The sequence below is a fragment of the Myotis lucifugus genome, unplaced genomic scaffold (assembly GCF_000147115.1).
Source record: "Myotis lucifugus unplaced genomic scaffold, Myoluc2.0 scaffold_43, whole genome shotgun sequence".
Classification (NCBI taxonomy): domain Eukaryota; kingdom Metazoa; phylum Chordata; class Mammalia; order Chiroptera; family Vespertilionidae; genus Myotis; species Myotis lucifugus.
In genome coordinates, this window is record NW_005871091.1 from 5,534,468 (window position 1) to 5,549,674 (window position 15,207).

At 41.7% G+C, this 15,207-nt stretch overlaps 1 long non-coding RNA gene across 1 annotated transcript; it reads right to left on the reverse strand.

Annotated features, from left to right (window-relative positions):
- Positions 1-274: 274 nt before the first annotated feature.
- Positions 275-14,926, reverse strand: LOC111825857. The gene is made up of 3 exons (XR_002829058.1): positions 14,825-14,926; positions 7,415-7,595; positions 275-456 (listed from the first exon to the last, which is right to left on the reverse strand). It is a non-coding gene; the product is annotated as an uncharacterized LOC111825857 (long non-coding RNA).
- Between the last annotated feature and the right edge of the window lie 281 nt (positions 14,927-15,207).

A 15,207-nucleotide genomic window follows, 5' to 3' on the forward strand; every position in this document is an offset into this window, starting at 1 on the left:
ACAAATAGATATATGTGTTTTATGTTTATAGAAATTTTCCAAGGAAGATACATGCTTAAAAGACTTTAATATTATTATAAAGATGGTGTGAATTAAAATGTAAAACATGAGTATCAATTTTTTATGGAAAAAAATATTAGCTATGTGCAAAATCGACCTCTTCTTCCTGTGGCCGGCCCCACTCTCTCCCTACCTCTAGTTCCGCTGACCTCCCCCCTCCCCGCCCCTACACACACACACACACACACACACACACACACACACACACACCATGTCCAGAGTGAACTGAGATAAGTACTTTTCTCTCTCCAGGATCAATATCTTCACCTATAAGATGTAGGGATTAGTCCGGGCGATACCCCAGGTCCTTCAGATTACAGCTAGGTGATGAATCCTAAGATCCTCAGTTCCATAATGTCATGTCTTCTCCATTTCAGACAGGCCCAGCAGGGAATGCTGTAAAGAGAATTACCATCAGCGTGATGAGCTTGTTCCATGATTGGACACTCTGAGGTTTTTCTAGGTTCCTTGAAAGGTTGGATAACTGTCTCAAGACATTAACATTTAAGGTTAAGTATGTAGGTCACTTCACCAGTGTGCTAACAGACGTGAGGGCACCCACTCCAAATTATATTTCTTTGACTCTGCTATTGTCCCAGCATAGTTTACAATGCAGCCAATTGGTGCAGATTCATTCTTAATTAATAAAAGGAAATTTTTGACTGGGGGGGATAGGGTTCCTATACTATCATTTTATTATGAAGAGATTTTTAAAGGTTATGAGCAGATAAATGTATCACATGAGAAAAAAGTGTGAAGGCTGGACATAGAGAAACCATTTAGAACAATGTTAGTCTGATAAATCCTAAATGAGTCTATACATTTTACCAGAGGTTAGTATAAAGTCCTGCACTTAGTTAAAAAACAAAAACAAAACCAACATACTTTATTTGGGGGATGGAAATAAGGTTACAAATGTGGAACGTCTTTACATTTCTAAAATTATAGTTTCTATTTTGCAGAGTAAGAAACCGCCATTAAAAGAGGTTGAACATTTGGCTTAAGGTCATGTGATTAACGTGATAAAACGGAATCATGTGATAAAACTAAATTGGGTTTCTAAGGTGAAGCCTTCTGCTTTAGGAGAGCCTTCCAGTAATGGGTTTGTGTGTGTACACACAGGCACAGGCTCATGTGGAGTAGGGGAAATGGAGCTATGGAGAGATCACGTGTGTGTGGAGGCGGGGCAGATGATGGGCATTTATAATAATAACTAGAGGCCCGGTGCACAGATTCGTGCACCAGTGGGGTCCTTCTGCCTGGCCTGTGGGGATTGGGCTGAAACCAGCATTCCTTCATCCCCCAAGGGGTCCCGGATTGCGAGAGGGTGCAGGCTAGGCCGAGGTACCCGCGGGTGCACGATTGGGGCCGGGGAGGGACTATGGGAGGGCTCCAGGGCATGTCTGGCCTGTCTCACCCAGTCCTAATTGGCCGGACCCCAGCAGCAAGCTAACCTACCGGTTGGAGTGGCTGCCCCCTGGTGGTCAGTGTGCGTCATAGCGACTGGTCGAACGGTCTAACAAACGGTCAGACACTTAGCATATTAGGCTTTTATTATATAGGGTTATTAGTACAGCTAATATTTATTGAACTCTATAATGTTCCAGACATGCATTAATTCATTTAATTTTTCTAACAATCTTATAAAGTAAATAATGTTATTATCTCTTTTAGAACCTCCAGGGAAATTGGGGGCTAAAAAAGAGATGTGATTTGTCCAAGTCTCACAGGAAGTGGCGAAGCAAGGATTCACCCTGGGACTAACTCCAGGGTTCAAGGAGAACCTTTGTTTTAGAGGTTTTCGTTGGCTGGAAACTCAGGAGAATCCGCAATGAAATGTGGGTTCAAGGAACCAAAGGGACCTCAGGTTGTGCAACTAGAAATCCGGGGTAAAGAATACAGTGGAGGAGACTGCTCTCCTGTGTGCTGGTCCAGTCCCACCTGGAAGACTGGGCTCAGTTCTGGGCACCATATATGAAGACATGGACACTTAAGATAGCAGCCAGGAACACAGCTAGGGTTTGCCCAAGATGAAGGGCCCAGGGTGGAGCTGCGTTTAGCTCCTCTGATCTCTTCCTCCACCTTGGGACACTAGAGTCCAAGGCCAAGCACAATGTATGAGGCACTGTGGTACAGTGAAAATAGTGAGGGATTCCAGCCAGACCCATATGATCTTGACTCTGTTCAGCCCTTCCCAGCTAGGTGACCTTGGGTATATTCCTTAACTTCTCCACGTCTCAGTTTCCCAGTTATAAAATGGGAAGAATCAGACCTACCTTGCTGCATTGCTGTGAGAACTAATTGAGATAACATATGTTTAGTAACCACCCTCTCCCCATTTCCCACCCATACAAACAAGGATGAGTTTAATCTTTGCCAATAATTTAATGAAATCCTTAAAAAGGATAATTTCAAGTTGTCATCAAGGTTTTTGTGTGGCTGAAGCAGTGGCCTTTAAAGTTTTAGCTGGTCTTTTTGTTTTTTTTTTTTTAAGTAGTAGGATGGGAAGAGCTTAATGGATTTATCTGAATAATAGAACAAGAAGAATTTGGAGTCTCAGGCAATCTGGGAGTGAAGGTTTGAGGAGGAGGAGATATTAGGGAAAGGATAAGAGAGGGGAATTAAGGTACCAGGCAGGAGGCTGGATTCTATGATGTGGACATGGTCAAAGGCCTTATAAAGAATAGGGGTGACTGATGCTGACTTTAAAATTTATTGGGTTGTTGCACCGTTCCTTTCCTAAAAGGTTCAGTGAAGCTTGCTACACACGTGGGCATTGATAAATTTTGCGTGACTATCAATTTGAGTTAAACATTGTGGGACACAATGTGCAGAACAACAAAACATCCCCGGAGCAAAATAATTCTGAAGAAGCTGGTGTTTAGAGCCTGAGCTAATCAAGAAATGTGAAATACACTTGGGAATTGCAAGAATTCTTGGGGAGATTAGTAGATTTTCCCATAATCTGCAGAAAGGGAGATGTAAACCATTTATCTGCATCTGAAGGGTCAGGATAACTCCAGATGAATTCCAGATGTAAGTAACCTAGTATGGAGCAGAAAAGTAGGTAATTTTAAAAATTCAGTTTATCCAATCCTTATATAGCTTTTCGGAGTACTAGGAACTGTTCTAAATACATTTATAGCACTTTTAATTCTCATTACCACTCCATGTAGCACAGCTAGCAAATGGTGCTGCCTAAACTCAAATGCAGACAAATCTGTACACTAGCTAGTAACTCTTATGGTCTACGTAGCTGTACTTGGCATTACTTTGCAAGTACAGCTACGGCAAGGCAGCTCCCTCTTCTCTATCATAGCACAATTCTAAGCTCATTGATAGCTGATGATAGAAGAGGTTCCCCCAGGATGTTATCAGAGGAAGTGGAAAAGCAGCTGCAAGTCTGGAGGCTTTCTGCCCACGGATACTATTGGTGTGGTTAAGGATGACCCCTTTCCCCAGGCTTGTTTGTTCTCATTTTGGAAATTCTCTCAAGGAGATAGTAATTTGCAATAAGCGATTGTTCTCCTGACCGCTGGCTGAGATGTCCAGAGGAAGATAGAAGTAAAAGGGCCTTTTGAGGGATGGGATCCATCGGATGGCTGGAGGGCATCCCAGGGGCTCTAGGGGGACATAGGAGAGAGGCTGCAGGAGGTGTGAGCTACACAGGAACAGTGAGGCACAGAGGACATGGGTCCTCAGAAGCCCAGGGAAGCTGTATTTTAGTTTCTGGTAAAACCGCACTGCTCTGTCCCACTCCTAGCACTCGCTGTCATTTCAGGTCCCCAAATAACCTCAAGTGGGCTCTTAAAGCCTTTGAAAAATGTCAGGGCCATTGAATTGGGCTGGAGGGAAAAATATTATTGAAATCTAGAGTATGCTTGGCAGAGATGGGTCCCCCAAAAGCCCTTTGTGGGAACGATAGCCATACATGGACATTTATTGGCGGGGCCAAAGAAAGGCAGTATGGTAAGACACAGCTGGGTATGGATACTGCTGTTAGTCACCTTCTCTAAACCTCAGTTTCCTCAACTATACAATGTGGGTATTGACACTTACCTCACAAGGTTATTTATAAGGTAAAATGAGACAATGCAGGTGAGCATGCTTTGAAACTATAAATACACCATATTTCTATTGCTGAGAAAAGTGGTGTTTGGGACATTGTTCATAGTCAACTCAATTTCTAGCTATTTTGGTCGTGAAGATCCAACCTCACCCCAAAAGAGAAAACAATAGCCCCTCATCAAAACAGAAAAGAAGAACGCTTCATTGTGTTACTAGTTCGCATCAGCCGGTTCACTGTTATATATTCCATAATTTGTTAGCCTGAATCTTTCCACTGTGCTACAAGCCAGGAGAGATGAGGTGAGCCAGCTGGCCACTGGGGAAAGTGCTTTCTCATCTATTAAAGTACCTTTCTCATCCATCAAAGGGCTTTCCTGTGATTGGATGCTTTTTTCACTTGCTCCCCCTATTCCTCTGGCAAGTCTTTCTGCCCATCAGTCAAACTGTAAATAATTTCCCAGATATAGGCTACCTCCTTGTCTCCAGTCCTTCTCCACCCGTCCCATCAACTCGCCTTTAAGTACTGATGCATTTCCCCTCTCACATGCTGGCACCCCCCAACTCCCAAATAAGGCTATTTAATAGCCATTCCTGCTCTGTAGCAAGAAATCAATATCCTAAAGGAAACTATAGATTCTCAGGGTGGAACAAAAAGGTTCTAGGAAGCAGAGCATCTGTCACCTCCAAGAGCTGTGCCAAAGCTGCTCATAAATGAGGCAGTAAGAGCTCATTGCCATTTCCCCTTGACTCCTCTGCCTCCGTGAACATTTAAAGTAAAGAACTATGACTATTGGTTTCACATCCATTTGCTAGATTCAGAGTTACCAAGTACATTTGTGAGAAATACAGGATTTAAAAATATACCACTTGGAAGCGTTAGTCATGAAAGTGGCATCATCCGAAGGCAAAGTCATGGCAATCAACGTGTCGATTCTGTGGGCCCGAGGAAGAGGGAGCATCCTCTTCTAAATTTAAAGTTGATATTAAGTCTATAAACTGATAAACGCCCAAAGCAGTTACATAGGTTACTGTATGCTTCACCTTAGTGACCACATGAACCTACTACTGCTTTCACTGCTACCTCATTTTACTCTTCCACCCATAACCAGATTTAATAATAGCTGTAACTACTGAACATTCGTTTTCTTCGGAGCACTGGGCTTCTTATCCTATGTACTTTATCTCATTTAACCCTCATTATGTTACTCAATAAAGTACTATTTATTTCAACTTTGAAAAGGATGATGTGGGAACAGGGGGACGTTAAATAATTCGCCCAACATCACCATTTAAATAAGTAGCCAAGTAGACTCAGCTTTTCTGGCTCCAATGCTCAGATGCTTTGTTTAGAAGTCCTTCCCTTGTTGCTTACACAGTATCCTCAATTTTCCCCTCCAAATCTGGCTTCTGTGCTCCTCATTCCAATAAGCTGCTTTTGTAATATTACTTTCCTTTTGAACAAAACCAGTCGTCGTAATTATAATAACAATATCAGTTATATAAGAAGGTCTATTATATGCCTGTCACAGGCTAGACTCTCACACAGTTAAATTCAGGGACAGCGGACCCCCCCCCCCCGCGCCCCCAATACCCCAATACCCCCATCCCTTCTTCATTATTATCACATGTCAGGAAATCAGGAAACAAAATTTGAAAAAAAAATTGGACTGAGAGGCAAAAGTCCTGGAATTCCTTAGGTGCAAAATTAAAATAGCCACTTTCTGTAAACTTCACAGAGTTATTATGGGATTAAATTAGATGATGAATATAATAGTGCTTTGGAAACTGGCCAGGTCGCTTCAAAGTATTCTTGTCAACTATGTTAATATCCAGCTGTGTGGCCTTGGCAAGCGAACATCTCTGAACCTGTTTCATCAACTCCAGTGGGAATCAGTTCCTACCACTCAGGGATTAGGTACGGCTTACTCCACAATGCAGGGCAATGAAATCTGTATTTTACTGACACTCTTTTAAAGTATGTTTTCAAGGCCCTGTCCTTTTTGAGTTTCTTGTGCTTTTCTTCCTCCTCTTCCTTGTTCTCTCCTTTGCTGGCCATCTCTTCACTCACCTCCCTGAGTCAAGCCTGAACCCTCAACTCCCGGCCTGACTGTATTCATTTCCATGGGGAGCACCCTGACTCCCAGAAGCCCATCCACCACTTTACCCAGATACTCTCGCCTCTAGGCCCCGTTCTGTGCTACAAGCCTCCTCAGTTTCTCACCTTCCTCTGTCTCACTTGGTTCTGGGGGATCAGGTCAAAATGCAGATTCTGATTCAGGAGAAATGTGGTGGGTAGATTATGCTGGCCCAGGGCCACACTTTGAAAAGGGAGAATCTAGCCTACGTGCTACCCCAGAAAGGGATGTGCTTTTTTTTCTCTTTTCCTCTTTCCTGTTGGTTGTATTGTAGTTGTGGTGGCTGAAGCTCTTGGGCCATGACGTGGGTGTGGCATGCTGAACACGGGCAGAGCAACAGCATAGAACAAACCTGATTCCTGACACTGTGGAGAGCTGATTACCTGCGGACTTCTTCCACATGAGTGGGAAAGGCAAGGGTTGCTTGATTAACCCACTGATCTTTGGGTTCTCATTTCTCATAGTTTAATCCTAGCGAATAGGTCCTGCTTACCACTAAATTGCCCTCCTTGCCTGAGTTATGCTGTGGCAGCCTGCGTGCTGGGATATAGGATAGTTTCCACCCTCCCCCAGGCTCCACATGACTCATCTGTCCAGCCCAGAGGTCTTCTCTCTATTTCTTTTCCATTAAACTCTTTCCCCCACACCAACCCTGTGCCGGTGGTCCTCTAGGGATCACCTGGCAGCCTTGTTGGAGTACAGACTGCTGGGCCCACATCTAGAATTTCTGTTACAAGGCCTGGGAGGGGCCCCAGGAATCTGCATTTGAACGTACTAGTACAGCTTCAGTTATTTCGATGCAGGTGGCTTATGGACCAAACTATTGGGAAACACTGCCCAAGTTTTGTTTTGTTTTGCTAATTTATAAAATTATGAAATGTTTCGACCCACAGAAAAACAAAATGAACAATATAACAAATACTTTAGTACCTACCACCTAGCTTTGTCAAATTGTACTTATTTTATCTGTTGTAAAATATTCCACACAATATGAATTAACCAAACTTCATGTATTCTTCTGATGGACATTTAGTGTTGTTGTTTCCCCAAATTTTGGCTGTTACAAATAATTCTGGAATGAACATTCTTGAATGTACCTCCTTGTGCACACTGGGGGAAATTTAAAACACACTCTATGTAGCGTTTCTCACCTTCATCACAATTACATGGGGCACTTGACATACGTGGTTCCGCCTTGTAATCTTAAAACCCCCAGAGGCTGCATGAAGGGGTGGCAACCTCCATGAAAGCTTTGTAGCCCCAGCTCTTCTTCCTCCAATCGCTTTGGTCACCACTCAGCATGTTCTTTTTCTGCTTCACGCATTCACGTGTCTGTTATTCACATTGAAACAAAAACAATTGGTGTGGTGGATAGTACTGTTCCTCCCTCAACCCATAGCCATTTGTTGTCCTTTTTTCATTATTACCAGAATGTCAGTTTTGTTTGGGATGGCAGTATGCCCAGTTTTTAAAAAAACAAACACATTATTCTCTTATCTCCTGTGCCACTGCAGGTGGGGGCTGGGGGGCAGGGGTGGGTGAGGAACAGTAATAGTGAGGCTTCATGGCTTGCTGGGGAGTCTGCTGGAAAGTTACTGAAAAGTCTTGCTTTCCTGTTACCTGTGCTCTCCCCTTCCTCTTCCTCTCCCTCTCCCTCCTCCTCTTTTTCCTTTTTTGTCTGAAACAAGGGTGAGAGGCTGGAGGTAGAGCCCCTGTTGAATCATGAGATTGGGGCCACACGTGACTTTGTTGAAGCAATGACAGGGGAACCTGAGTACTTGTGTTTGCCCCATCTTTCCTGGAGTTCTTTATGTACTGGAGTTCTTTCTACCATCAGAACAGGTTCTTAGAGAGTACTGATCTGAAGATAGGTGAGGATAGGTGAATGTTTTGGCTAATTAACTACACTTTAATCTTTAAAATGGTAAATCTCAGGTAATTTGAGGCAATCCTATCCATTTAATTGAATAATTCAGATTCTCTGCCACAAAAGCATCTAATTTTTACCTTAATCTGACTGTTAAAAAATTGCTCCGGCCAAGATTGCAAATGAATTATCCTATGTTAAATACTGACTTAACCATAACCTTCATAAACTTAGACTTCTGTGTATTTAGGTCTTAAATAGTAACATAAACCCTAACATTTAAAGTAAGATCAAATATAATAATCACTTATTTCCTTCAAAATTAGGGTTTATTTGGGGGGTTAGAAATCCAAATGATATGGAAAGAGGTTTTGGTAGTTTTGCTGTAATGTATTTAGAAAAACTAACATTTTGAATATTGTGCATTAGTGTTCATTGACATTTCATTTGGATCCTATCAGCATCTTTCCGATAAGTGTACACTTATTTTTATGCTTGGCTTCAGTAATGCTGAGCTACCATATAGGAGGGCTTTGCAAAAATACGAATGAATGTGATTGTCCTGCACTTTGGAAATATAAAGTGCTACAGAATGCACAAAGTAATAATATAGTACCATCTAGACTGAAACATGCTGTTCAGTGCACCCCTAGAAAAGGCTTTGAAATTTGTTTGATGGGCAGCCAAGGCTAAAAATCTGGATTTCTCTTTTGGAGGCATCACGAAATAATACTTTTAGTTTTTCCTTTTTAGTTGCTTTTTTAAGTGGTATTTTGGTACACTTTTACCTGTAATTCAAACACTAATTCCTTTGAGAGTAACAGGTCTGTATAGTGCAGTCATTTAAACAGAATGAACTATGCACTATTATAAAAGAATTAATAGTTTAAAATTGGTAATAGGTTATAGATGAGCTGTTATTTATGAAAATTTAAGAAAACATTAAAATTAAAAGCGGGGCCTGATCTCCCTCCAAATAAGGCATCCCAGCAACATGGTTCATTCATTAATTCAACAAATATTTAGATGACTACTTCAGGCCAGGTATGGGGAAAGAAAGTAGAGAGAGGTGTTGTGGGATTGAATGGCACAACATATGTGAAAAATCCTGTATACTCTTGGTTGCTATTAAAGAGAATCAATAACAGAAGGGCCTCAGAAACATAGAGGAGGCTGTCTAGAAGGAGAAGATGGACATAATGCCATAGTCTGTTCTGATAAGGGCTGTGAAATGGAAGGTGGGGATGGGGGGAGTGGCTCCCTGTGACAGTGGGTAAGGACTGCATTGCTTTGGGAAGTGAGGCCAGGGAAGAACAATTGTGATGCTCATGGGATGGAGGATTTGGGATAATGGATGAAAGATGAACTTCTGCCATGTATGGTTTGAGAACATGTTTGCCTAGTGATTACCAGCTCTGATCAAGAGGACTTGAAACTGACCATGGGTGGGGGTGGGGGTGGGGGTGGGAGGTGGGAGAGATGTCTAGATAAACCTGTTAAACAAGTTACCATGGAGTAGGTATAGAATTGAGAGAGAGAAAAAAAAGGCGTGGGAGTTGCCCAGTGAGTCACATGAGAAAATAATTGGGAAGGGAGTTGGAAACAATGCTTAGAACTTCAATTAGCCATATGCCAATGGCTGTGCATAGGTAATAAACGATGTGCACTTGGAATGATAACAAAGGACAGTAAGTACAGACTCTTAAGGTTCAGTGAGCTGTGGTAGTAGGGGAATCAACCTACTGCCAGTCCCTATTGCATCGGGTAAAAGTACTCCTACGAATATGAATCATCTAGCTCAGTGCCTACTACAAAGTAATTATTTGGAATAGAAAAAAAAAGAAGAAGAAGCTCTAAAGCCCATGTAAATTCCTGCTGTTCTCTTCACCCTTCCCATCTCAGTAAATGCACCAGAATCTATCCAGTTTTACAAGCCTAGAAACCCAACACCCTCCTACCTTTTAGAAGCAAACACCAAATCTGATTGATTCCAACTCATAAACGTTCATGGCACCAGTCCATTTCTCTGTCTCTCCACTTAACACTCCCATCATCTCTGGGTCTGTTCCCATAGTTTCATAGCAAGTCTCCCTAGTTCCAGTCTTACTCTACTCTTATCCATTCTTCAGGAGGCACTCAGGACCTTTGTTTTAAAACAAAATCCATTCATGTCAGCTCCTATGTAAAACCATCCACTGTTTCCCATCACTCAGAGTAAAGACAAATGAACACAGCTTAGAGCACCCACATGTTCTGGCCTCCACCTGACTCTCCAACTGCATCTCGGTCCTTGTCCGTCAATTTTCAGCTCCTGAACTATGTTAGGCTCCTTCTTGCCTTAGAATCTTTGCAGGCAGTTACTTTGTTTGCCTGAAGCACTCTCCCTGTCATCTGCCTAGTTCATGCTTGCTAATCCTTCAGATCTCAGTTTACTTGTTGACTCTCTCTGGGAAAGCCTTCCCTGACCACCCATACCAAGGGAATTCTCGTAGGAAACAGTTGTAGCAGCCTCTGCTTCTCCTCATCGCAGTTTGCAATTAGATTTTTTTGTATAATTATATCTTTAATGGATCTATCTCCCACTTGACAATAAACAACATAAGGACAGAGATTATGCCCATGTTAGCAAAGAGACCTAGCAAAATGCTAAGCAAATGGTGCAATGCTCACCATATATTTGACAAATAAACAAAGCATCTATGATATATATCTGACTTAAAGATTAGATTGATAAAAACCATTCTGGTGCAAGGTGTTGACAGTGGAAGGACGGTGTGCATGCGATCCTAAAATTGCTCTAAAAAATAAAGCCTACTTGAAAATTTAAAAATATATATATTATGGAAAACACTGACAAGGAGGAAAATCTGAAATGTTCTAAATTAAAATGACAGCAGCCGGAGAGTGAGAAAAAGAGACTGAATAGTTAGCCTGTTAATAGCTGTGGATCAGCTCTGACAAAAGACTGCTCACGTTCCTGCGTATCTGTTGGGACTTCCGGTTAATTTCCAGGTGCTACTTCCACAGATTATTTTAGCCAGGTACCTGGACCTCCAGGACCCTCCGCTCCTTGTTTACACAGGAGCTGTAGGGACACCACTGTGGCATCTGCTGCCCACTCTGCAACTACCCCAGAACCAGCCCCACTTCACCTTCCCCATCCCTTCTGCCTAAGGCGAATGCAAATCCTTTCAGAGTGGCTCACATTTTTCTCCTCCCTACTTGATGTATAAAGGGTGTCCCAAAATTCACGCAAGATTTGAATTTTGTGTGAGCATTAACAACAACAACAAAAAATAAAAGCCTAATTTTACTTGGTTTATTGAATCAGATTCTAATATCTGTTGCCCTTTGATTTCTATCCCTTCAATTTGATAAGCATTACCAAGTACCAATTATGGCCCAGGAGCAGGAACAATGAAGACCAATGAAGACCACGGCTTTGCGTATGTGCCAGCAAAACTGTGGTCATTTACCCGATGTGCTATTCCATACATAACCCTATACTGTATACTTTATGAATCAATAAAAAATGTACAATTTTTAATTATAAACCTGTGTTTTCTATCAAAATTACTTCTTGCGTGAATTTTGGGACACCCTTTAGAAACATTTGCAAAACTCTGAGATGATGAGCATGTTGTCTTTCCCACCTGGCCATGCTGCTGGTGGTCTACATTCCATGCCCCAAGACCAGTTGTCTTTTTTTTGTGCTAGCAATGACCTAATACATCCTTTCTTTGAAGAAGACTTTCAGCTGTGAAAGTTAATTTTTTTGTGTATGTGTTTAACAACATCAAAAGTATACAAAATCAGAGAGAATAGTTTAATCCAAGCATGTCAAACTCAAAAGCTAACACGGGCCAAATAAACGAGGTATGTGGCCCATGGGCCGCGAGTTTGATCGATCCCCGTGGACCTACCACCTTAGATCTTAATATAATTTGAGTGTTTGGCATGATTAGTGAAATCATTTCACAACTGACATAAGAATAAGATGATTTACATTTATATATCAGGTGAACAGGATAAAGAATAACACCTTTTAAAAAAAGTATAATACAACCTGGCTGGTATGCTCAGTGGTTGAGCATCGACCCAGGAACCAAGTGGTTCGATTCCTTGTCAGTCAGGGCACATTCCCAGGTTGCAGGCTCAATTCCCAGTAGGGGTGCATGCAGGAGGCAGCCAATCAATGATGTTCCTCCATCATCGATGTTTCTATCTCTATCCCACTCCCTTCTTCTCTCTCTTGAAATCAATAAAAACATTTTTTAAAAACACTACATTAAGATAGCATTAAAAAAAAAAGCACAGCCTTCACATTTTGGACTTCTCTGTCCTTAAAGGATCCTCGTGTACTTTCACAGCTATCTGATTTCACTCATGGGCCCTGCTGCCCATGGCATCAGCCTCTTCACTATGTCATCTGCACATCAGAATGCACTGGTCCCCTCAAGAGCATTTGAAATCAACATGAAAATCTTAATTCATTTCAATGACCACTCACCCTTACACTTTAGCACTTTTAGACAAAGCAGAGACAATTAGCCACTGTGAGCTATCTTAAAAAAAAAGAAAAAGAAAAAAGAAAAGCTTGGAAAACAAAGTTACTAAGATATTTACCCAGAAAAATACTTATATACTATTCCTTGCATATGTTAGGCTGCTTCCTACCCCCAGGCCTTTGCACTTGCTATACCTCATCCAGATGATATCCCTGGTTTGATCTAGCAGCTCCCACTTATCTTTCAGCTCTCCCAGAAGCCATTGCTGATCCTCCTACTCTTCCCCACCCCCAACATAGATGGCCTTCCCCGTATTCCAGTGTCATCCTTTGCTAACCTCTGATCCTGTATTTGATTTACTTTTACTGTCTTTCTCATTGTAAGCTGTATGAGAACAGAACCATTGGGCTGTATAGAGAAGCATCATAATGTAGGGATTAAGTACAAAGATACAAGCTTCAGAGTTTATGAGACTTGGGTTCAAATTATGACTCCAACAGTTACTGACTGTGAGGCCTTAGGGAACTTGTTGAATTGGAGCCCTGGTTTTATCACATTTTAAATGGAGATACTAAGACTCATGTCACAGAGTTGTAATGAGGATTATGAGAAATTATGAGTATAAAGCACTTAGAAAAATGAGTACCTAGAACATAATTAATGCTCATTAAAATATATTGAGCCCAGCCAGTGTGGCTTAGTGGTTGAGCATCAACTTGTGAACCAGGAGGTCACAGTTCAATTCCTGGTCAGGGCACATATCCTGATTGCAGGCTTGATCCCCAGTAGGGGGTGTGTGGGAGGCAGCAGATCAATGATTCTCTCTCATTATTGATGTTTCTGTCTCTCCTTCTCCCTTACTCTCTGAAATCAATATATATATATATATATATATATGGAAAGAAAAAGAAAGAGAGGAAGAGAAGTGGTTGACCACACAAAAAGGGAATAGATGAAAAATTCCCACAACTGTTAATAGATTCCACAGTTGAGGATTGCTTTTCTCTATTTAGCTCTGGCAAAATCAGAGGGACTTGTTTTTTCTTTCTTAACATTTTGATGTTGAAATGCATTCATTGCACTTTGTCTTTTATGGGAAAAAAGCATGCCTTTTAATTCTTTTTAAGCTGTTATCATGAGGGAGTATGCACTGATCATTACTTATCGGTTAATGTGATTTTCATCTTTCACCTGCTCTTTTGTATTTTGGGGCACATTCATTCTTGATGGGCTCTATATCCTTTATTAACATGGAAATAACATTTACCAGGAACCTACTAATATAGAGCATTACAGTGAACACAAATGTGAAACATGGTCTTTTCTACTTTGCCTTCCCATCACCCAGAAGTTGGCAACATTGAACATGCATGAGGTGAAGTGGTGGGTTGGGAAAGTCGATATGTATAGCTCATGTACTTGGTCATTTCATTGTTGAAATAGGAGCTCTGAGTGACAGGGACTTCATCTTTATTAGAAAAGCTCAACTTTGAGCACTTGTTGTTTGCCCAGCACTGTGGTAGGCACTGCAGGAGACACCAGAGGAAGTAAGGCTCAACTCCTGCCTTCAAGGAGCTGACCATTGAGTAGGGAGGATTAGATTTTGAGAATAGTACAAGCTAAAGAAAATGCCACAGGGTAAACACAGGGAAAGTGCTCCAGGTTTCAAAGAAGAGGAAGGATATAGTGGGTGCCTATTATAGACATCAAGCTAGCTATTAAGAACAAGAGATAAATGAGCCAATATTACTAACCTCAAAGAATAATAGACTGGGGAGGACACATATGTAAACGAACTCTGTCACTTGGCCATTCACTCATTTATTCAACTTTTACTGAGTGTCTGTTAAGTTCCAAGCTCAAGGATGAAATAAACATGGTCCCTGTTATAAAAGAACCCATAGTTTAGTTCAGGAGATAGGTGTATAAACAAAAAGTTTCAATACAGTGTATTACGTACCAAGATCTGGTATGTTAAAAATGACAAAGTCACAAGGTGGAGAGTGAAGGGGCAGTTAATACTTTCTGGGATCAGGGAAGGCTTCTGAGGGGAACACAATGTACTACATGACTGAAAGAGAAACAAGACCCGAGATGTATTTAAGATAGAGACCAGATTATAGAGAGCTTTTAAGCCTTCAGCTGCAAAAATGGAATGTCAAGGAGCAATAACTGCTCTTACTCACCTGGACCAGGTGAATAATAGTAGCCCAGGAGGACCTGGAGGGAATGTCAGGGAAAGGTTCACAGTGGAGCAGGTGTCCGAGAGTCTTAAATGATGGTTAGGAACTTTTTAGGAGACTAGAAAAAGAAAAGCATGTACTTAGAAAGAAAAACAGCATTCCTCAGGAAGTAGTTCCCCCTTCTTGGATTTCAATAGATGCAAATAATGGAGAGAAAGAATTCCAGAAAGAGAAGACAATTTGCCCTGACCGGTTTGGCTCAGTGGATAGAGCATCAGCCTGCGGACTGAAGGGTCCCAGGTTCGATTCCGGTCAAGGGCATGTGCCTTGGTTGCGGGCACATCCCCAGTACGGGATGTGCAGGAGGCAGCTGATCGATGTTTCTC